The following is a 20,995-nucleotide window of genomic DNA, read 5'->3' as shown; positions in this document are numbered from 1 at the left end:
CAAACCTGGCTCAGGGTGGTGACCATGAGGGCCCTGCCGTCTGTGCTGTTCAATTCAAGCAGACACCTGTGTTTTGGAGAGATGATCTGGACTTTGCTCCCAGCGAAGAGGACCCACATCTGGGATGTGGGGAGGGAGCAGTCTGGACTAAATAGTAGGTAAGATCCTGGGACCCTCTCCTATAGAAAGGAAAAAGGTATGCTGGGAAAAGTGGTTTTATATGTGTATTTGTGTATATGTGCATGTGTATTTCCTAGCTAGCTTTGAAGCCTAATGTTTTCAAAAGGAGTTTGACTAGAAAAAAGAGATAATGCAGTTCTGTGGTTATATAACACTAGACGATTTTCCTGCACAGATGGGTAGAGAATAAATGGTACATGACAGGGTTATGCTCAGGATCCTGGGATGGGTGGAAGCTGGACTATGTTTTTTACTACTTTGCTTTTTCATTTCACCTTAGATTTTGTTCTTTGACCTGTTCCTATTGGCCATGGCTGATCGGGCACCTCGGCTGGTGGCTTGGCACTCATGTTCAGGATGCTTATGAAATGGCTGTCATGTAGTGGAGACACTGGAGTGAGTTGTTGTATGTGGAAAGGAGTTTGGCTAGACAAGTCTTGACTCACTTTGGTTCTAGACAACCTTGGTCTGGGGAGCGCTGCTTCAGTCACATTAGTCAGGACTCTTTCAGTAGAATGTGACAGAAACCCACATTACACAGTGTTCTTAAATACAAAGGGGGACGTTCTGACTTTCTAAATTAGGAAATGCAAGGGAGTAAACATTATGACTGAATTAAGTCTCTACAATGCCACTAGTCTCTCTCTCTCTCTCTCTCTCTCTCTCTCTCTCTCTCATCTTTCTCTCTCCAATGCTCAACCGTATTTCTCTTTGTGATCTCTTTTCATTATTTTCTACCACACAGAGATTTGCATGGAATGGAGGTGGGATGGGGGAGCAGGGGAAAGCCCTCTTTCAGACAACACCATTTAAACCTCCAAGTCCTTTGAGAGCCTAGAAGAAAGAGGCACAGGGAGAAGGTCCCAGGGGAAGGTTCCACTCAGTTCCTTGAAGTCACATGCTTGCGTCTATGACCAACATCATGTCCAGGCCAGTGGGTACTGATAATAAAGGTTAAGTAGAGTTGTATGGAATGTGGCATGTGGAGATGCAGTTTTGTCAAAGAGGAGATACTGTTATCGGAGAGGGTTAAGAGGGCTCCTGAGAGCTCAAAGCAGTAGGAAATATCCACCCAAGATAGGATTTTAGCATCCAGTTACTAGAAAAGAACTCCATATATAGAACTGACAGATAGCTTGAAAAGTTAGATAGCTTGAATGGTCAGTGGAGGGCCCAAAGGGGTGACTTAAGGCAGAGAGAGTAGTAACCCTCCTCACAGTGAAGGGAGCCCAGCAGAAAGTTTAGAAAGACTTCAGAGCTGGGACTCAGACTTGAGGATGCAGCTGTGCTCCATCAGGTCTGGGAACTCGGAACTCAGACAAGGGCGGTGGGCTGAGCACCCAGATATCGGAGCAGGAGCTATTGCTGCTGGTGTTTCCCAAGAGTTGGGGGAGTGCACCCAGTTCTGCCAGAGTCACTGAAGCTGCAAATGGATTCAGCAGCTGTACAGTCTGTGAAACAGTCTGTGGCCAGCCAGGGTGAAAAATAATTGCTAGGATGGCGCTCCCAGAAACAGGAAGTCTGCAGGAAGCAGACAGCGAACAAACAGGAAAGAGCAGGTCCTGTCTCCCATCTCCTGCTTGGCAGCCTCCCTCTAGCGCCCCCTGTTGCAGAGATTAGCACTGAGCTGCTGGCAAAGCCTAACTGAATGCAGAATCTCATTCCCCCAAGGGGACATGGAAAGGCCTGTTGGAAGCACAAAGGCACATTGGCTCCATGTCTTCCTTCAGGCTTCTGGTTTGTGTAGCCTCCAGAGCAATAGTCCATGAGATAGTCAGGGAGGTCAGGATCATGCCTGACTTAACTAAGTATTGTCCTCAGGGTCTGGTACCTTTCCTTGGCAGAAAGCACTGTGTGTGGTGTGCCGAAGGTACTAATTTTTAGCAAGACCCTGCCTGCATGAGGCAACTACATAGCGGTTGGGTTTCTGTCTGTCTTCCTCAGGATGTAATTCCAGGTTCTCCTTATGGTCCTGCATTGGGGCTGAGGAGTGGGTGTTGAACTGATAATCCAGGTCCGGTTTGGCACAGACCTGGTGAATATTCCTGAACTCCCTTTCCATCTATGGTAGTTTGAATGAGAAATGCCCCCCCCCCCGGTTCAGGTATTTGTACAGTTGATCTCCAGTTGGTGGTGCTATTTGGGGGAGGTCTTAGAATCTTTAAGGGGTGTAGCCTTGGTAGAGGAAGTATGTCACTGGGGGTGGGCTTTGGGAGTTCATAGCCTCACCCCACTTCCAGTTAGTTCACTCTATCTGCATCATGTTTATGTTTGAGATGTTATCTCTCAGCTTCCTATTCCTGCCGTGATGTCAGATGCCATTATGGACTCCTTGCCTGGAACCATAAGCGAAAATAAACTATTTTCCCATAAGCCATTTTTGATCATAGTATTTTATCACAGCAATGGAAAAGGAACTAATATACCCCATTTTCTGAATGGCTCAATAATAGGGTCTGAACTCTACCATATAAGGCACTGTCTGGCCTTGGATCATTCAGAGCCTGTTTCCCCAGAATGCCTTCTTAGCCCCTTAATTCCTGCACTGGGAAACAGGAAGAGACTCTTGGTCTGCTTCATCTTGTCCAGTCGTCTCCTCTGCCCCTTGTTCCTTGCAGGAGTGATGATTTAGTGTTGTGCATCATGGTTATGCTTTGAAAGCAGACAATATTAGCAAGGCAGAGAAATGATTTAGCTTGGAAAAAAAACTAAAGACCCAGAACAACTGGATCTTGCTGGGCAGAGCTGGTGGATAGCTGAGGTTGAGGCTGGGCTCCAGGGCATGGAGATAGAGAACACAGGAACAGAGAAGGATGGGACCTCTGCATTCCCCTGAAAGAGGCTGGAGACAAGGTGTGCACAATGCTCTGGGATCCTGATGAATTCCAGAGTGGCTGAGCCTTTGAAGTGGCTTGCCTTTGCTCCTCAGGCAAGCCTCCTAGTCTTTGGCTACTTCAGGGCAGGACAGCAGCAGCCCACTGGGCATAAGGGACTCACAAAGATTTATGTACCATAGGAGAAATGGGATTAGGGCAGTGTTCAGTTCAGACCAAATACCTCAACTATAAGTGGTAGTGCTGAACTCTTTTGTTGATGTATCACAGTACAGATTTGTGTGCGTGATGATTGCTTCCCCTGCTAAGCTCAAGTTCTTTCACGTTGGCCCAAGTCTGGCGATACCTAGAGAATAAGAGGAAGGGGGTGGTATCTGAGTACCACAGTCAAGTGAATGTTAGGAGGGCTTGTGTAGTAATATGGTGTAGATCACTGTGGAGTCTTGGGTCAGTGTGTTCAGGTAGTGGTGTGAGCAGTAGAAGGTGGGACACTTCCCAGAGGTGAGTAGAGGGGATCAGAGCACAGGACCCTCTGTGTTAGTCAGAGAAGGGATCAGTGAAAAGCTTGGTGTTCCATAGGGGAAGTTAATTGGGTCCTGAGGACTGATGGGTGTTCTTAGACCTGCTTGGCAACCCCCCCACCAGCCACTGAGCACCTGCTTCCTCAGAATTCATTTAATTTTCCTTTGTTGAATGCAGATCTTGGGTGAGGAGTGATTTGGGATGTTTTCTTCCTTCCTTTCTTTTCTTTCTTTCTTTTTTTTGGAAATGAGCCACTTTTGTAGACAGATCCTGGTGACTTCTAGAACAAGGTCTTATGGGCCGGGGGGCGGGTATGTGAGGTGGGGGAATAGGGTGATATTCCTTTGAGGTCCCTAGGACAATGAATGCCAGAGCCCCGCTCTGTCTACTCAGCTGTAGTCCACATGTCGTGCTCAGTGCCTGTGGAGTTCTGCCTCCTTCCCTTGGAATTGGTCCGGTGCTGGCTGTATGGAGGCGCCCGAGCTTATACCTGAAATCAATTTTCCTGATGTCCTGACTAGGGGTAGATAATACCTTTTTTCCTTCCTAGAAAGCCTGTTGGACCACCTGACTGGAAAAATGGGGCCATTGCTTATTGAGGAGATGGCTCTGGTATCAGCCCTATCTGTGTCTGAATTCTGACTCCCACTTATAGATTAGCCATCCAGAGCAATACTGTGAGGTTCAATGCAAAAGTCACGGTAGAAGGGTTAACACAGGGCCTTGGGTATGGTGAGCAGACACAAGCCTTACAAGCTATATTAACAGGAGGCCATGTTGGTTTCCTGTGGATATTTTAACAAATTACTGCAAACTAGGTGGTTTAAAACAGCAGAAACTTACTCTCTTACAGTTCTGGAGCTCAAGAGTGCAAAATGAAGGTGTCAGCAGGGTTGGCATCTTCCTGTTGTTGGTGGCTGTTGGTGTTACTTGGATTAAGTAAGCCTCATCTCTCCAGTCTTCTGAGTCAGCACCTTCTCATCTCCCCCAATCATCTTCGTACCACCTCATCTGAACATGGTACAGTCTTTATTTCAGTCGTTAGGATTGGTGTGATTGTGGTCAAGGCACTCTGCCTCAGTCATTAGGATAGGTGTTTAGGGTCTTTAGGGCCTATCTAGGTAATCTGGAATTTCTCTCATCTCAAGATCTATAAAGTCAGGTCTGTAAAGACCCTTACAATAACTTGTATGGTTCCCAGGGATGAGGATGTTCATATCTTTGTGGAGGCTATTTCTCAGCCAACCAAAGAGGGACACGTTGGAAAGTGGGAGAGAGACTTGTATTCTTTTGGTCACTGCCTTAGGATGGATTCCCCAGTGGCAGCCCCTGGAAAGAGAATTCTCATGCATGCTGTTTATCAGAGTAGCCACAGGAAACACTGTCAGGAAATGAGAGAAGTAGGTGAGGAATGGGAAGAAGCACCGTAGGTGAGATGGGAAATCTCAGCTCACACCCAGAACAGATGAGAGTGAATCTACCCACCACTCCCCACTCCTATGTGCATTCTTCCCTAACATGAGGAAACTATTCTTATAAATTTGGTGTTTTTCTCCTTGTCCATTTAAAAAGCACTTCAATATGTATCTATGCCTGTAACATCTATAAAGCATGGTCTTCTGTATTTAAAAATCTATATAATACACGTAAAGGACATGCCACTCAGTATAGATTCCTGTCACTTTGCTCCTCTCACTTGGTGTTCCACTGGGGATCTGCCCATGCTGAGACACAGATTTAAGTGGTTTGCTTTAATTTCTGTAAATTAATACTACAACTTTCACTTATCATTAGTTTCTTGGTGGAAATTCAGGTTGTTTAAAAATGTTTTCATTATTACAACAAAACAGAAGTGTTCTTTCCCCTTTTAAAACATTTCCCCCAAGGTTGATACCTTGGGAATTTTCTGAGTCATAAAATACATGCAATTTTCAAATTCTAGTAACGAGTGCAAATTTGTCCATCAAACGGCTCTGCCAATTTACCCCTCCTCTAGGGTAAGTTTCTGTTGTATTTTCACAAAGATTCACATTGTCAGCAGGGTTGCCAACTTTTAATTCCACCCCCACCCCAAACAAAACATGAAGTTTCAAATGGTATGGCAATGTTTCTGTGAATGATTGAGAACTGAGAGCATTTTCCACTTGGGTCCCTCTTCTGTGAATTACCCCTTCCTGGTTTTCATCCCACTTCTGTGGGTTGAAATGCCTTTGTGTACTGAGTTGTGAAGGTCTTTTATGTTCTGGAAACTTTGCTATCTTATAACTTCTAATATGTCACCTCTAACCATTTTCTTTATTCTTTTTTGTTCATTTGTTTTTGAGACAGTTTTATCCTGTAGTCCAAGCCGGTCTTGGCCTCACAGCAATCCTCCTGCTTCAGCTTTCTGGGATTACAGACATGAGTACCACATCCAGCTCAAAAAGTTTTTGCTTTTAATTTTTTTTTAAAAGAAAAAATCTTTTCCAATGCTGGGTACTGAGCTCAGGACTTCCATATGCCTAGGAAACACCCATATCTCCAGCTCCCATTTTTATTTTTGGTTCCTTGATTGATGATGGGGTTATGTCCCAATAGACTCAATATAAATTGAAAATAGCTTAAGTTAAAAATGCATTTAATTGCTGAGCATAGAAGCTCATACCTATAATCTCAATACTTGGGCAGCTGAGGGAGGAGGATTCCTTGGGTACAGAGTGAGACCTGTGAGCTATGACTCCATATGGGTTGGGTAACTGAATGTGGAGGTCAAAAACAAACTGTGGGGAAAATTTCTTAAGGTCCCACCTGTAGACAAAGAGCTATGGCAATCAATGGCTGTTGAGAGAGGGACAGATCCATTTTCTCCAGGAACGAGCTCCCTAGTAGGTTATCCAATCTCAATTACTCAGTCCTAATCACATGTACATAGGAGCACCACTAAATGGACTTGGCAGGTTGTTTATACATATACACATGTGTATATATGTAACAATAATAATTAAGAGGTGAGGGCATGGGAAGAATGGAGAAGGGGGACTGTAGAAATGATGCAAATGCAGAACTCATATATGAAATTTTAAAAAATTTAGTTATTAAAAACAAGCCAACCAACCAACCAACAACAACAAAAAGCATTGAATCATTGAATTCCTCTATTTTCCATACATCTTCCTGGTTTAGCAGCACAGTCCACTGCAGAGTGTGGGTCGTTTCCCTCATGATGAAGTGGTTGATTGAGGGTGGGAGCTTGCTGCCTCTGTCTGGTTGAGGAGAAACTATGGCCCTATAGATAGATCCTAGCTGCCTAAACTGTGAGCTGTGACTCCATAATGGTTGGGTAACTGAATGTGGAGGTCACGAAAAATTTGGCAACAGTAAAAGTTTTTTGAACATGTGATGACAGCTCTGGTCCATGTTGTATTGCATGATGTCACTGAAGCCTTGATTCTGAACACACTTTGCACCACACATGCCATCATGCCATGTGGCACCAATGAATGCAGCCCCAAACACCTCTGCTTAGATTTGAGACCATTGTGTGTTATGAGTTGCTGTATTTTTACTGCTTCTCCTTAGCATGTAAGTATCAAATTAGTGAACCTTTGGATTATATTATGTTAGAATGTTTGATTTTAAAAATTGCTCTTTGAGTTGATAACTTGAGTCAATAGAAATTTGCTCATGAATTATGGCTTGGGATTACCAACAATTTCTGAGACGGTCCTAAACTTTTATCATTTTGTATTTATGCAAAGCAGACATTGACATTTTAAAAATCAAATATCACCGGGCATGGTGGTGCATGCCTTTAATCCCAGCACTCAGGAGGCAGAGGCAGATGGATCTCTGTGAGTTCAAGGCCAGCCTGGTCTACATAGTGAGTTCCAGGACAGCTGGGGCTATAGGGAGACCCTGTTTCAAAAAGACAAAAAAACAAAAAAAAAAAAATCAACAAACTCTGAGAAATGTTGAAGATACTTTGTGTCTTGCAGTAGCAAATAGTTAAGATTGAATTCTTCATGTAAAAACAAGTGGACACATCCATCTACTCAGAATATAAATGGTACAATTATATGCATTTCTTTATTATTTATGCTCAGTAAATGCTTGATTTGTATATCTATTTTATATATCTAACATAGTCAAAGTCACATAAAAATTTCCCAGGGGTTGTGAATGGGAAAAGTTTAAGAAGTCCTGATATAGACCAGTAGGCAAGGAAAGGAACAAAATTCAGAATTCAAAGTATGCATTCTACTGAATCCATATGGCTTTTGTACCATTGTAAAGTTGAAGAAAAGTCAATAAATTGAGTCAGTATAGTCAGAGACTGTGTTTTCATTTCTTCATGTTTTAAGCCACTTAACTTGATGATGATGATGATGAAGATGATGATTCAATACTTAATTAGACATTACTGATTGCTTTGCTTACACTTACTGCTGACTTGCAGCCCCTCAGAATTCACATAACGAGTCCCCAGTATCCCAACAAGCATTTCAAGACAAGTTCTGCAGAGAGGAAATTGTTACAAGCTCTTTAGGGTGGGTCCTGTTAACACAAAAACAGAATTCTTACCTCACAAAGGATAAGAGGTTATTCTGGAGCCAAATATGAATGTCCATGGTCCAAGAGCACAGATTTAGTTTATCCAAATTCCATGTTCCAAGATGGTAACAGTTTGATGAAAATGTTATAGTAACAGAGCAAAAAAAAAACCATAAATAAAGGCATTTTTCAAGTACACTGGTGGAAACATTAGGTAGATGGCTTACAGAAAAGCAAAGCAAACTGTTAGAGGCCTCAGATGTTTTCTGAAGACACTCAGCCTTTAGTTGATGGCTGTTAACAGCTAGAAGTCTGTTAATTCATTCTAAAATCTTTTACCTGCTACTCACAAAAATGTTAGTTCAGACACAAACATGGGTAGGGAACAGCTAGTAAGGGGCACTAAAAATGGCCCAAGATAAATTGTAGTTGCAGCATTCCAACCTTTCCAGAGTCATTGACGCTCTAATCAGTGGCTCAGCCTTGCAGGTGGTTCAGTGGAAAGTGCAGTTCTTTTCAGGAACTTTTGTTCACAGCCTTTATTCAGTGACTGACATCCTTGAAAGAAGAGGAAGATGGGCACATGAGCCTACAATAAGAACACAGTGAGAAGGTGCCATCCACGAGCCAATGAGAAGAGCATCAGAAGAGACAACTCTGCAGCTGGGACACGCAGCCTACAGACTGAGGAAGGAAGTCTCTATGGCTTAGCCATTGTGGTACTGCATTATGGTGGCCCTGGAAGACCACCGCATTTACATTTTTTTAAGTCACTCATTTCTTCTGGACCTATTTTCTCTCCACCCCAAATCCTTGTTAGTTCTAGTTCTATGTTTATTTTGTGTGTGAGTATATTGCCTGCATGTAGGTAGGTAGGTATACCAGTGTTGTGCAGTGCCCATGAAAGTTAGAAGACAGTGTCAGATTCCCCTGGAACTGGAGTTAATTAGCGGCCATATAGGTGCTGGGAATCAAATCCCGGTCCTCTGCAAGAACAGTCAGTGCTTTTAACTGCTAAGCCATCTCTCCAGCCCCTTAAACTATCTTTAAATAAAAGATAAGTAAATAAAAGATATTTATTTCACCTCATTCTGATAACATGTGTATTCTCTTTTGTCATGTCCCTTCAAAGGGACATGATAAATAGGCAAGAGCTTGATTACAAGGACATTGGACCTTTAATACTAGATATTTAGAAACAGAAGTGAAAAGAGAAATGGTCTGCATCATGATCTCCTTAGAAGGTATTTTTCCTTAGTGTGTGCTGAGGTGAATCCATGGACTCTGGGGTCTGCATTGGTGATAGAAACTCTGCCTTTCATCTTATGGCCATTCTTTCTAAGGTGGCCTGAGTTTACGAAAACTAGCTTTGATGGCTTTTTTCTTTGTATATGTGGATTGATGTGTTTATTCAATGCAAGACCCTTTGTTTCTCCTAATCTCTGAAAAAAAATCTCAGTAAACAGCCTATTGCCAGTTCTCTGCTCCAGAGCTTCTCAGGCACACGAGTGTCTTGGTTCCTTCATTTCTCTTGATTCTCTGTTCTTTTCTCCTATTTCCTATCTCCTTATTCTTATACCCCTTGCTGTCTGTCTCCTCAGAGCTTTGTGACTTCCTTAGATCTATTGGCCTACTCACCAATTTCTCCTTCAGTTTTCTAGTGATTATCTAACCCGATCATAATTTGAAAGAATATCTTTTCCAGTATCTTTTCCAGTTTTGCCCTATCAGTGTGATCTTCATTTAATCTCTTTGAAAATTTAAATATGGGGGTTGGAGAGATGGCTCAGCAGTTAAGAACATTGGCTGCTCTTGTGGAACACCCGGGTTTGATTCCCAGCACCCACATGGCAGCTAACAGCTGTCCATACCTCCAGTTCCAGGGGATCCGACACCTTCTTCTGACCTCCTCGGGCATTGCCCAATATGGGTGACCTTACATACATTCAGGCAATACACTCCTACAGATAAAATAAAAAATAAAAAATAAAATTTAAAAAAGGGAAAATTTAAATATAGCTATTTGGGTTAGTTACTTTTTCATTGTGACCCAGTACCTAAGAGAAACAGTTTAAGGGGGCAATTATTTATGTAACTTATGGTTTCAGAGAGTTTAGTCTAATCTTTGGTTGTGTTGATGAGGCAGAATAAGAATAGTGGGACAATGTGGAGGAGGGGCCTGTTCACTGCACTGAGACCTGACCCAGGGTCAGGGTATATATTCCTAAAGATCCAGCATAACCATCAGCTTTCACTGCTAAAGAAGGCTCAGAAGGGGGACTGAACTACCCAAGGTCACATAGTTGACCAACAAACACTAGTAGTAGAGCCTAGTGTAAGGTTCTGGAACTCAGATCTCTCAAATCCTAGTTTGTCTTGTTTTGTAGGCCTCCCTTCCTGTAAGTCTCAGATCAGCTGTGCAGCTGGGGGAGCTCAAATTCAGGTCTCTGTGTAGCTGACCACATCCTGTAGGACTGGGTTGCCTGGTCACCCCTCACACAAAGGTAGCTGGGAAAGCAACTGCTGACAGTTCCCAGCTTTAACAGTGGAAGCGGCAAGGACTGGTAAGCCGCCATGCCCTTCAGCCCTGTCCCTCAAGATGGCAGACAGGGCCTTGCTGTGGTCCAGTGTCTTGGGAATTTCTCACCTGTCAATCGAGACCGTTGGCCTTTGCCAGAGGCAGCTGCTCTGACCAATACAGCTGTGGCCAGGACCTACCTTGACAGAGCTGAGGGGCGTGACATTAAAGAGGCAGATCCCACAGAAGAGAGAAATGGCACATATTTGTGGGTTGGGGGTGACTGGTGATTGATTCTGAGAGATTATGGAGGGCCCTGGGGCTCTCTTATTCATCCAGATTTAAATTTCAATGTGCTTGCAAAAAGTTAGCAATAGCCCAAACAACCTCAACCAAAATACCAGCACCAGCTGAAAAGTTCTATTAGAACAGCTGGTATTTGGCTGCTCCTGTGGAAATATACTTTTCTATATAGCTCCTCCTCATCAGTTACCAAAGCTTAACACTCCCATTAATGAAGCTGAGTGTTTTTATTGAATATGCCAATAAGCAAACCAGCGAATTCAGTGAAGCATTTGCTTGGCCATTTGGGCTCTGCACACCAGCTCTGGATGAATTGGTCTCTCAGCTTTCTGTCAGCTGTCAACTGGTACTTGCTGAGGTAACTGGACTTACCCTTTGGGATGGACACAGGGAGAGCTGGTGTTCCTAAGTCAGATCCTGGGGGATGAAAGGGGATATTGTATAGAGGAGCTGAGGTGTAACTGGCCCTGAATGGTCCTGTTGAGGCTCTGCTGGCCTCCCACACTGCTTCAACTGCCCAGATGCCCCCACTGTGAGAGTGGGGAGCATCACCTTGGCCAACATGGGCAAGAGTTCTTTGGAGAAATGGACAACAGGCCACCCTTGGGTGATGCCTTATGCCTCTGCAGCCCCTTAGAACTCAGCATGAGGGTCGTTTTTCTCTGGATGAAAAGGGCTAAAAACTGGAAGATCCCTCTAGAGACTACTTGTGAACTCAGGGACCTGAGTCTGAACAAAACAGCTAATCAGGAAAGCTCAGAATATGATGGCAAGCGAGAGGCAGCTGCACCCATCTGCTGAGGCTGGTCTTGTGACTAAGACATGGAACTGGGTTGCTTGCTGACAAACGCAACCTGGAAGCCCCTGAGGGTGGGAGGAGTAGGGGGTCCTAGAACAGAAGACTGGGGGGAAATCCAACACTGAAATATTTCCTAAGGATGTGTGACAGCCAATCCTTGTTAGGATGAAAGACATTCAATATTGTGCATCGAACTGTGTTGTGTTTATTTTGCAAACAAAGTGGTAGGTGTGCATAAGATCAGGATGGCTGGAGTGCAGCTAGGGTGTGAGAAGCTGTTCTGTCATTTTTAGAACACTCCTAAACTGGTTCATTTTTAAAAGCAAAATCTGTATTTGTTGATCAGTTTGGCTGTTAATTACAGTTATTCCTGCCAATCAGCACGGCTACTTGAGTTCCACATCAGACTCGTTTAGTCACTTCTGATGTTTTTTTTCTAAGTGTAACATTGGTTGGTGGACTTCAGAGATTTTTAAGTATTTTTTTCTTGAGCAGAGGCTTCAGGCTGGGCATAATGAATGGTGTCTAGGGCAAAGCATCTGAGACCTTTGTGCAGTGCAGACTTCAGGGGCACTGTGATGGGCTCAAAAGAGATTTTATTTAATAGCCAGGTCTCAGGGATGGGAACAGATTCAGGCCTTTGAGACAGAGGGAGACTCCTGGTCCTGGCCATCTGGATGTCTGGGACACTAGCATCTTGACCAGATCTAGAGCCTGATGCTTGAAAGTGGGGCTCAACTCAGGCATGAAGTCTTTGATGTCAGTGGTCTCTTTTTGAGCATCCCTCAGCTATAGCACTTCCAAGAAGTACCCTGCATACCACTAACCCCTCAAAGAGGGGTTACATCATAGCAACACATGTATGAGAAATGAGTCAAATTCTATTGAAAAAAATTGAGCAGGAAAATGTCTGCCCACAGAGGAGCTCCCCACACTGGAGAAACAGAATCCTCAAATATACAAGTGGCCAAGAAAGTAGATACTGATGGCCCCATTGCTTACCAGTGGAATTTATAGGTTTCTCAAAACAGCAAGTCAGTGTGTTGACTGCTACCTAGTGTATGATTTTTCTGCTGTTACATGACCCATTGCTTAGAGGTATAGCACAGCAATAATTGTCTGAGAGCTTTGTGTTTTCTCTGGGCCAGCAGGCCAGAAGTGGCTTGGCTGGGTGGCTCTGACTGAGGGTCTCTCTTGGGCCTGCAGTCAACTGTCAGCCAGGGCTTGCCTAATGCTGGTAACTCATTTCCACTGTCAGACTGAATAGTGAGTGCTGGCTGTTGGTGGAAGCCTGTTTCTCTCCAGCTGCAGAGATGCTGGAATGCTTTTCTAATATGGCAGTCAGCTCCCATAGAGAAGTCCAGAAGGCCAAGGAGGAAGTCACATTGTCTTTTATGACCTGGCCTTGGATGTCACACATTATTACTTCTGCTGTATGCTGTTTGTTAGCCAGACCCTCAATATGAGAAGAGAGCCCATCAGGCTTGCCAACAGAAGGTTAGGACCAATGGGGGGCCAGTCTAGAAGCTGGCTACACGCACCTGAGACCCAGGAGTTCTACCTGCAGTGCAACCAGTCAGCACCGGCATTTGGTTCAGCTGGGCCATGGAGCTGGCTACTTCCTGGTGCTTTAAGGACTATATTTTGAATTAATGAACCAGGTTCTGCACCACATTAGACAAGGTGTGGGCCACCATGCCCAGCCTAAGTTTCTCAAACATAATGCAATCCTAAAATATTCTCTCCTTAAACTCTAACTGTTGCTCTTTCTTGCCAGTCAGTTATGAGGGAGTATTCTCAGGAAAAGAATCATCTTTAGCTAGCCAAGCTTCTCAATTGTGAAAAGAAAGTACTTACGTTCACTTGAGCCCCAAAGAAACTAATATTGGTTGTTGTATACCACATCACTAGGAAAGTTGGATAGGTGAGCTTATAAAATGATCAGGAACAGAAAGTGAGCAGTTTTCATTTCCCAGGCAAGCCATTGCTCAGTGCCAGGTAGAGAGGATGCTGTGCCACATCTGCTGGGAAACAACCTCAGCTAGCAGCCCTGTTGCCACTGCCACCAGCACCTAGGCCACAAAGCATTTGTGATTCTACTGCCCCAGTTGCACCCCTTGACAGATGTTGAAACACCAAAACAATGACAGTAACAACCTCTACAAAAGAGGTAAAAGCACTACACTCATTTCCTGTCTGGAGAACAACATGTTTTGTTTGAGATAGGGTCTCATATCATCTTCCTTATGTAACCAAGGCTGGCCTTAAATACATGACCATTCCTGACAACAGTTTGGGTTTTATTTTAATGATTGTTTTTTATACCCGGAGCATGTGAGAAACTGGCCTGGGTTGATCAAAGGATCAAAGAAATGTCTACAAAAGTGTCCAATGGAAAAATAGCATCAAAGTGAGAAGAAATACAACTCAACCTTAAAGTCTTAAGCCCAACTTAAAATAATGAGCAAAGACTCTAAATAGGCATTTCTTTACAGAAGGTATATAAGGGGCTGGAGAGTTTGCTCAGCGGTTAAGAGCACTGGCTGCTCTTGCAGAGGACGCAGGTTCGATTCCCAGCACCCACATGGCAGCTAACAACCACCTGTAACTCCAGTTCCAGGGGGTGGATCTGAGGTCCTCTTTTGGCCTCCACAGGCATTGCATGCTTGTGGTGTACCTACATACGTGTAGGTAGAACACTCATACACATAAAATAAAAATAAATAAAATTTTTAAAAAAGATATACGAATGGCCACAGATCACAAGAAGGAAGCTCAGAGTCATTAACCATCCAGAAAACACAAATCCGAGCCACAATGAGACCTCATTTCACATGTGCTAAGATGGCTATAATAAAATGACAGGTAATAATACCAGCTGGCAAGGAAGGCTGTGGAGAAACTGGAACTCGAATGTACAACTGAGGGGAAGGTAAAATGTTACAGGCATTTTGGAAAACAATTTGTATTACAAGATGATAAATAGAGTTACCACATGACCTAGCAATTTTATTCCTTCATATATATCCAAGAAACATGAATGTATTTGTTATTTCAGGCAAAAACCTATATATGAATGTTTATAGAACATTCACAGTACCCAAAAAGTAGAAACAACCAAAATTTTCATCAAATTAAGAATGGAAAAACAAATACTGTGTATTCATACCATCAAAGAAATTAAATACTAACACATACTGCTGCATGGATGAACCTTGAAAGACGTAAAATAAACCAGGCACAAAAAGTAACATCTTGTCTGATTCTCTTCATCTAAAATATCCCAAACAAGAAAATCTATAGAGATACAGTAGGTTAATGGCTTCTTAGAGCTGGGCAGAGATGGAGATCTGAAGCTCATAGCTAAAATATATAGAGGTTCTTTTTGAGATGATAAAAATGTCCTAAAATTGACCATGGCAATATTTGCAGATAGCGATGCATCTACTAAAACTAACACTAGCCGAATTGTTCCCTTTAAAATGGTGAACCATATAGCTTGTGGATCATACCTCCATAAAGCTATTATTTTTAATAGAAGAAAGACTTGCTTATTGAAGAAGAGGGAAAAAGGAAGAAAAATAAGACTTCATGCAACATTAATATTTTGGAGCATTTCCTTAATTTTTTCCAGACAAAACTAAAGAAAAATTATTTACCATACTTTTTAGGATGGTTGTCCTAGTTATACTTAATTGTCAACTTGACACAACCTAGAACCATCTGAGAGAGAAGCCTTAATTGAGGAATTGACTGTACTAGGTTGGTCTGTGGACATGTCTGTGGGTCATTGTCTTGACTGCAGATTGATGTAAGAGAGCCCAGCCTGCTGTGGGTGGTACCAGCCCTGGGCAGGTGGTCCTGAGCTGTGTAAGAAGGTTAGCTAAGCATGATCCTGTGAGTAAGCCAGCAGGCAGCAGTTCCTCCATGGTTTGTACCTTATTTCCTTGGCTATGAGTGATTTCTCTGGTTAGAGAGAGTTAATGCTATGTGAAATAGCAAGCAGTCTTGCCTTAACATTCCTGTCTTGAGTTCTGGCCCTAACTTTCCTCAATGATGGAATGTCACATGGAAGTTTAGGATGAAAAAAAGTTCCTTTCCTTCCTTAAGTTGCTTTTGGTCAGGGTGTTTTATCACAGCAATAGAAATCAAACGAGAACAGTAGTATACATTAATTTTATTCAACTTTTGTGTAATATAGCTCTCATCTGGGACTAGAGAGATGGCTTATGGTTAGGAGCATGGACTGCTCTTGCAGAGGACCTGGGCTTGGTTCCCAGCACGCACATGGAGGTTAACCACCTGTAATTCTAGTTCCAGGGGATCTAATGCCCTCTCCTGACATCCCTGGGCATCACATGACAAGGGTGCACCTACCTACATGCAGGCATTACACTAATACACATAAAATAAAAATAATAAATAAAATATTTTAAAATAGCTCTCATCTTTATTTTGTTAAAATATAATCTTTAGTGATTCCACAGCATCTTTCATCAAGCTGGCTGCAGTGTAAGCTCCTTGAACACTTCTCAAGGTTGGATATTTAAATCACCTCCATTTTTTGGTTATCATTGGCTTTGATAACATCTTTGTTCAGGAAGGTTATCGAAGGTGTTACATTGTTCCTTGGGGTGACTCAATGGTGGGATGACTGACTGTTTAGACTTGTTACTTACTGACAACTTGTTCTGTAAAGGAAGGAGATGTGTTATCTTAAAAGATGGTATTTAAGAGGAGGAAAAATCCTGTGCCTACTTCCTTCTCTCTTAAAAGACCCCGTGGCTCTGGCCTCTCTTTCCCTCTGGTCTGTTGCTTTTTCCTTTTCCTCCCCCATTTCTGTTACAATGGATTTTCACTGTAATATATGCAGTCAATATAGTTTTTCACCTGGTCTCCTGAGTGAGATTGCTGTCTGATAACATTTAAGACAATTGAGTTCTTTTAAGACATAAACGCGTATGGGTGAACTGCACAGGAAAATAGGTGATGGCTGTGTGGAAGCAGCTGAACAATGTGACTGTGTAGACCTGGCACAGATGCACAGAAAGTCAGCTGTGGGCAGGTGAGACACAATCCCATGGGGGTTCTGGATGCTGCTCCAGAAATCTGTGCCATGCCTCCTTGTAAAAGAGAGAGCAAAGGCAGCATTTAAAAGACAAGGCTTGCTGGGTGTGGTGGCGCACACCTTTAACCCAGCACTTGGGAGGCAAAGGCAGGTGGATCTCTGTGAGTTCAAGGCCAGCCTGGTCTACATAGTAAGCTCCAGGTCAGCTGAGGCTACAGACCCTGCCTCAAAAAAAAAAAAAAAAAAAAAAAAGACAAGACAAGGCTTGGTAGAGGCAATCACATATAATCCTAGCACTTGAAAGGCTGAGGCAGGACGACAGCAAGTTCTGGGCCAAGCTGGGCTATCTGGTTGCAAGCAGATGTATATGGTCACCTCTCCCACTCCATATGGAAGACAGATGTCATTTTCTGGGAGACATAAAGCATCCGGTGCTGGACGGGGACTGTGCACCCTGGTGAAAGCAGCATTAAGTGATGAGGAGTTGCAGCCTTTGCCCCAACTTAGCATCCAGAATGCTACAGGCCAGGTGCTCCAGGCAGGAGAATGATGGATCATCTCCAGGACTCAGGTTGAGAAGACCCCCAAAGATCCTGACGTCAGATGCCCAGTTCAGAAATGGCTTAGGTCACCAAACCGAGATGCCCACAGCCTGTGAACCACGGGCACTGCGCTGTCTGTCAGCATTTTTGTGTATCACCCTGACACAGGATCAGGCAGTGAGGACTGTTCATGCCCTGCTAAGAGGCTTGGTATGTCCAAGTCACTCAGGACTCTTTGTAATGGTTTACTGATGAACGCATATCAATTTTCAAGTTAATTTCTGGTTTTGCCTCAGTTTTGCTGTCATAGCTAAAGGGAAATCTCCCTCCGTGTACTTCCTAGTTGATAAGATGTCTGTATGGAAGTCATTGTGTTTTGTGTTTTATTTTGTTTGTTTGCTTTTTGTTTTTGTATTCTGCTACATCACCAAAAATTTTTTATTCCCTCTAAAACTTTTCAGGTCAATCCAACCTGTAAATTTTGATAGCTGCATCTCATTCTCCTTTGTACAACCACACATCCTTCTGGGTGATGTGCTTTGTGGTCCTACATTTCAGAGGAGTGCGAATTCCTAGGAGTGAGAGCAGATGTTCTTGCCTGTCCTTGACTTTCAAAAGATTGCGCTAAGTGTTTGAAGTTGGTTCAGGATATTTTTATTGTATGAAGAGGGCATTCTCTTCTCTTCCATTCTCCTGCCCCTAGGAATTGAGAGTCCCATCAAACATTTTAGCCTGGAGATGTACATGCTGCTTTCCTTTGACTTACTGATGCATTTCACTTAATAAAGAACCCTTCTAGTATCCATCCTTTAAGTGACTGAATGAGATGCGGCAATAGGATCATGTGAGGACACAGGTTTTCCGGGGTCTGTCTCCATTAGACAGCATCCCAGCAGAACCTCCCTTCTAGACTGTTTCCCTCTTTCTAGAGTCTCTGCAGTCTCCCCCGGGAAAGGGAGGTTATTCCAATTTCTTGCCTCTCAGAATGTGGCTCCTGGACCATCAGCTTTAGCTTCACCAGGGATCTTGTCAGAAATGCAGACTCTCAGATCCCCATTCAGAGGTGGCAAATCTGAATCTGACATTTGGCAAGATACCCCCTCCCTCCCATAGAGATCCACATTTGTGTTAAAGTTCTAGAAACACTGTTTTCACTTAGTGATGGGCAAGCTTATCCCACTTTCTGATCTACCAATAGAGCAGCCTCTAGTCCTCCCAACAGATACTGAAAGAAATTCCGAGGGCGCTCATGTACACATATTTGCATATGTTTGTATATGAGACAAAGTCAGAGAAAAAAACAGGTCTGGGGTGTATACATGTGAATAAGCAATTACCACCAATGGTCAGTGAGCCAGGCTATGCTTTCCAGCTCCACATGTGAGGACAGAGGTGATCACTTAAGATGCTGCTAAGGAGACTGACTTGGACAGTTCTCATAATACAGGGTGGGGGACCAAAGCATGTTTGGTTAACCATCTGCTGTAAGGCAGGATGGAGATGGAGCCACGGGGGGAATGGCCCTGCTGAAGAATGGTACTCTCTGGAACCTGGGAAAGTAGAGGAGGAAGGGACTAATATGGAGCCTCTGCCACTGCCCAGCACTGTACTAAGCTGTTGCTGGCTATGTGCAGAGTTTGAGTGTGACCCCCAAGTACTCCACACTAGGTCCTTAGTGTAGAAGTGTTAAGAATTGGCAGAAATTGAGCTGCGCCTAGTGGAAAGTGGTTAGAGCATTGGCACCACCACCCAAGGAAAGGATTAATGAAGTTATCAGGTAAGCCCAATTAGTTCTGGTAAGAGGGAACTGTTATAAAAAGGACAAGCCTAAAACTGGAGGTGTAGCTCAATGCTTGCCTAGTAGGTATGAAGTCCTGAGTTCCTTCCCTAGCCCACAAAAATCAATCAATCAAGCCTGGCTCCAGTCTCTCTGATTTTGTTTCATCTGTGATCTCTTCTGTTATGATGCCATCTGTCAAGAGACTCTCACCAGAGGCCAAAACATTAAGGCTATCCAGTCTTGGGTTTGTAGGCTCTACGACTGTGAGGAAAAACAAATTTCTTTCTTTACAAAATACCTAGCTCAGGTGTTCTGTTATAGCAACAAAAAATGAACTAAGATACCAAGCCTCCACAACTTTAATGCTCTAATGAATTGGCTAAGTGATAATAGAATTAGGATTCAAGTTCAGATTTATCAGGCTCTAAGGTGCTTCTAAAATATACAGTATTGCCTCATAATCTCACATAAGGCAGTGCTAAGGATCTGGTTTTCATGCGCATTCTGAATTGGGGCACTTGAGGGGGCGGTGCTGAGAGTCTGAGTTTCTGACAAGTCCCCGGGTGATGCTGACACTGCTGAGTCTTTGGCCATAATTACAAAGGCACCAGTAGTCTTGGAGATGGTCTTGGTTCCAGGGATTCCCATCCTTGAATGGATATTAGCTTTTCTTGAGGGTACCCAGGGCCAGACACTTTTTTAAAAAGTTCTCTCATTGATTCTAAAGTTCTGCCAGGATTAAGAGCTGCTGATCTGGGGGCTGGAGAGATGACTCAGTGGTTAAGAGCACTGGCTGTTCTTCCAGAGGACCCAGGTTCAATTCCCAGCACCCACATGGCCGTGGCTAACAACTGTCTGTAACTCCAGTTCCAGGGGATCCAATGTTCTCTTCTGGCTTCTGTGAGCTTTCATGACCCAGGTGCACTTATATACGTGTAGGCAATATACTCACACACATAAAATAAAAAATGAAGTAAAATATTTTTAAAAAGATTTGCTGATCTGGCTACTGGTCCTCTAAGTGTGGGGACGGAGATGATGGTGTGTACAGGTGTGGGTAGTGTGTAGGGGGGGTGGAGATGATGTGTAGGGATGGAGGTGGCATGTAGGTAGGGGTAGGGGGTGACTTGTATAGAACCATTTAGTGAGTTTTAAACTGTGGTGGTATATTTATTTCTCTAAGGATGTGTAGAGGTCCCAACTATATACTCCCCTACTATTTTAAAATTCGAGTGTATTCCCTGAAATCATACCCATCTGAGGGAATTTTGTGTGTGGCATTGGGGATTAAACACAGGATCTTATGATGTGCATGCTTGCTGTACCAAAGAGCTACATCTCCAGCCTTCTTTACACTTTTTATTTTGAGACAAAGTCTTAATAAGTTACGCAGACTGGCCTCAAATTCACTCTGTACCCCAGACAGGCCTTGAACTTTTGATCCTCCTGCTCCACCAGCCCATATAGCTATCTGAGATTACAGACCCAGACCATCAGGCCTGGCTGAAGAATACTTTCCAAAGTTTGTATACTGAATGTCCCCCAATGGGCACCATTGTGAGGTAATGGAACCTTTGGAGGTAGACCCTAGTGGGAGGTCCTTCGATGGTTGGGGGCATGCCAAAAAGGGACGGAAGGACTCTGGCTTCTTCCTCATTTCTTTCTGGTCATGAGATGAACAGCTGGCTCTCCCATGTGCTTCTGCTGTGATGTGTATAATGTGATGCCTTATTAGAAGTACAACACAATGAATCCCCAATCTTATACCAGAACCTTCGGAACCATGAGCCAGAATAAACCTTTCATTTTTAAAAGTTAATTATCTCAGACATTTTGTTATAGTGACATGAAGCTGATGAACACGGACACTAAAGTCATAAAAAGCACCAGCTAACCATAGAAAAATTAAATATAATTTA

The sequence above is a fragment of the Nannospalax galili genome, unplaced genomic scaffold, assembly GCF_000622305.1.
Source record: "Nannospalax galili isolate Female #2095 unplaced genomic scaffold, S.galili_v1.0 scaffold599, whole genome shotgun sequence".
NCBI classification, from domain to species: Eukaryota; Metazoa; Chordata; class Mammalia; order Rodentia; family Spalacidae; genus Nannospalax; species Nannospalax galili.
Note: the sequence above shows the minus strand (reverse complement) of the source record.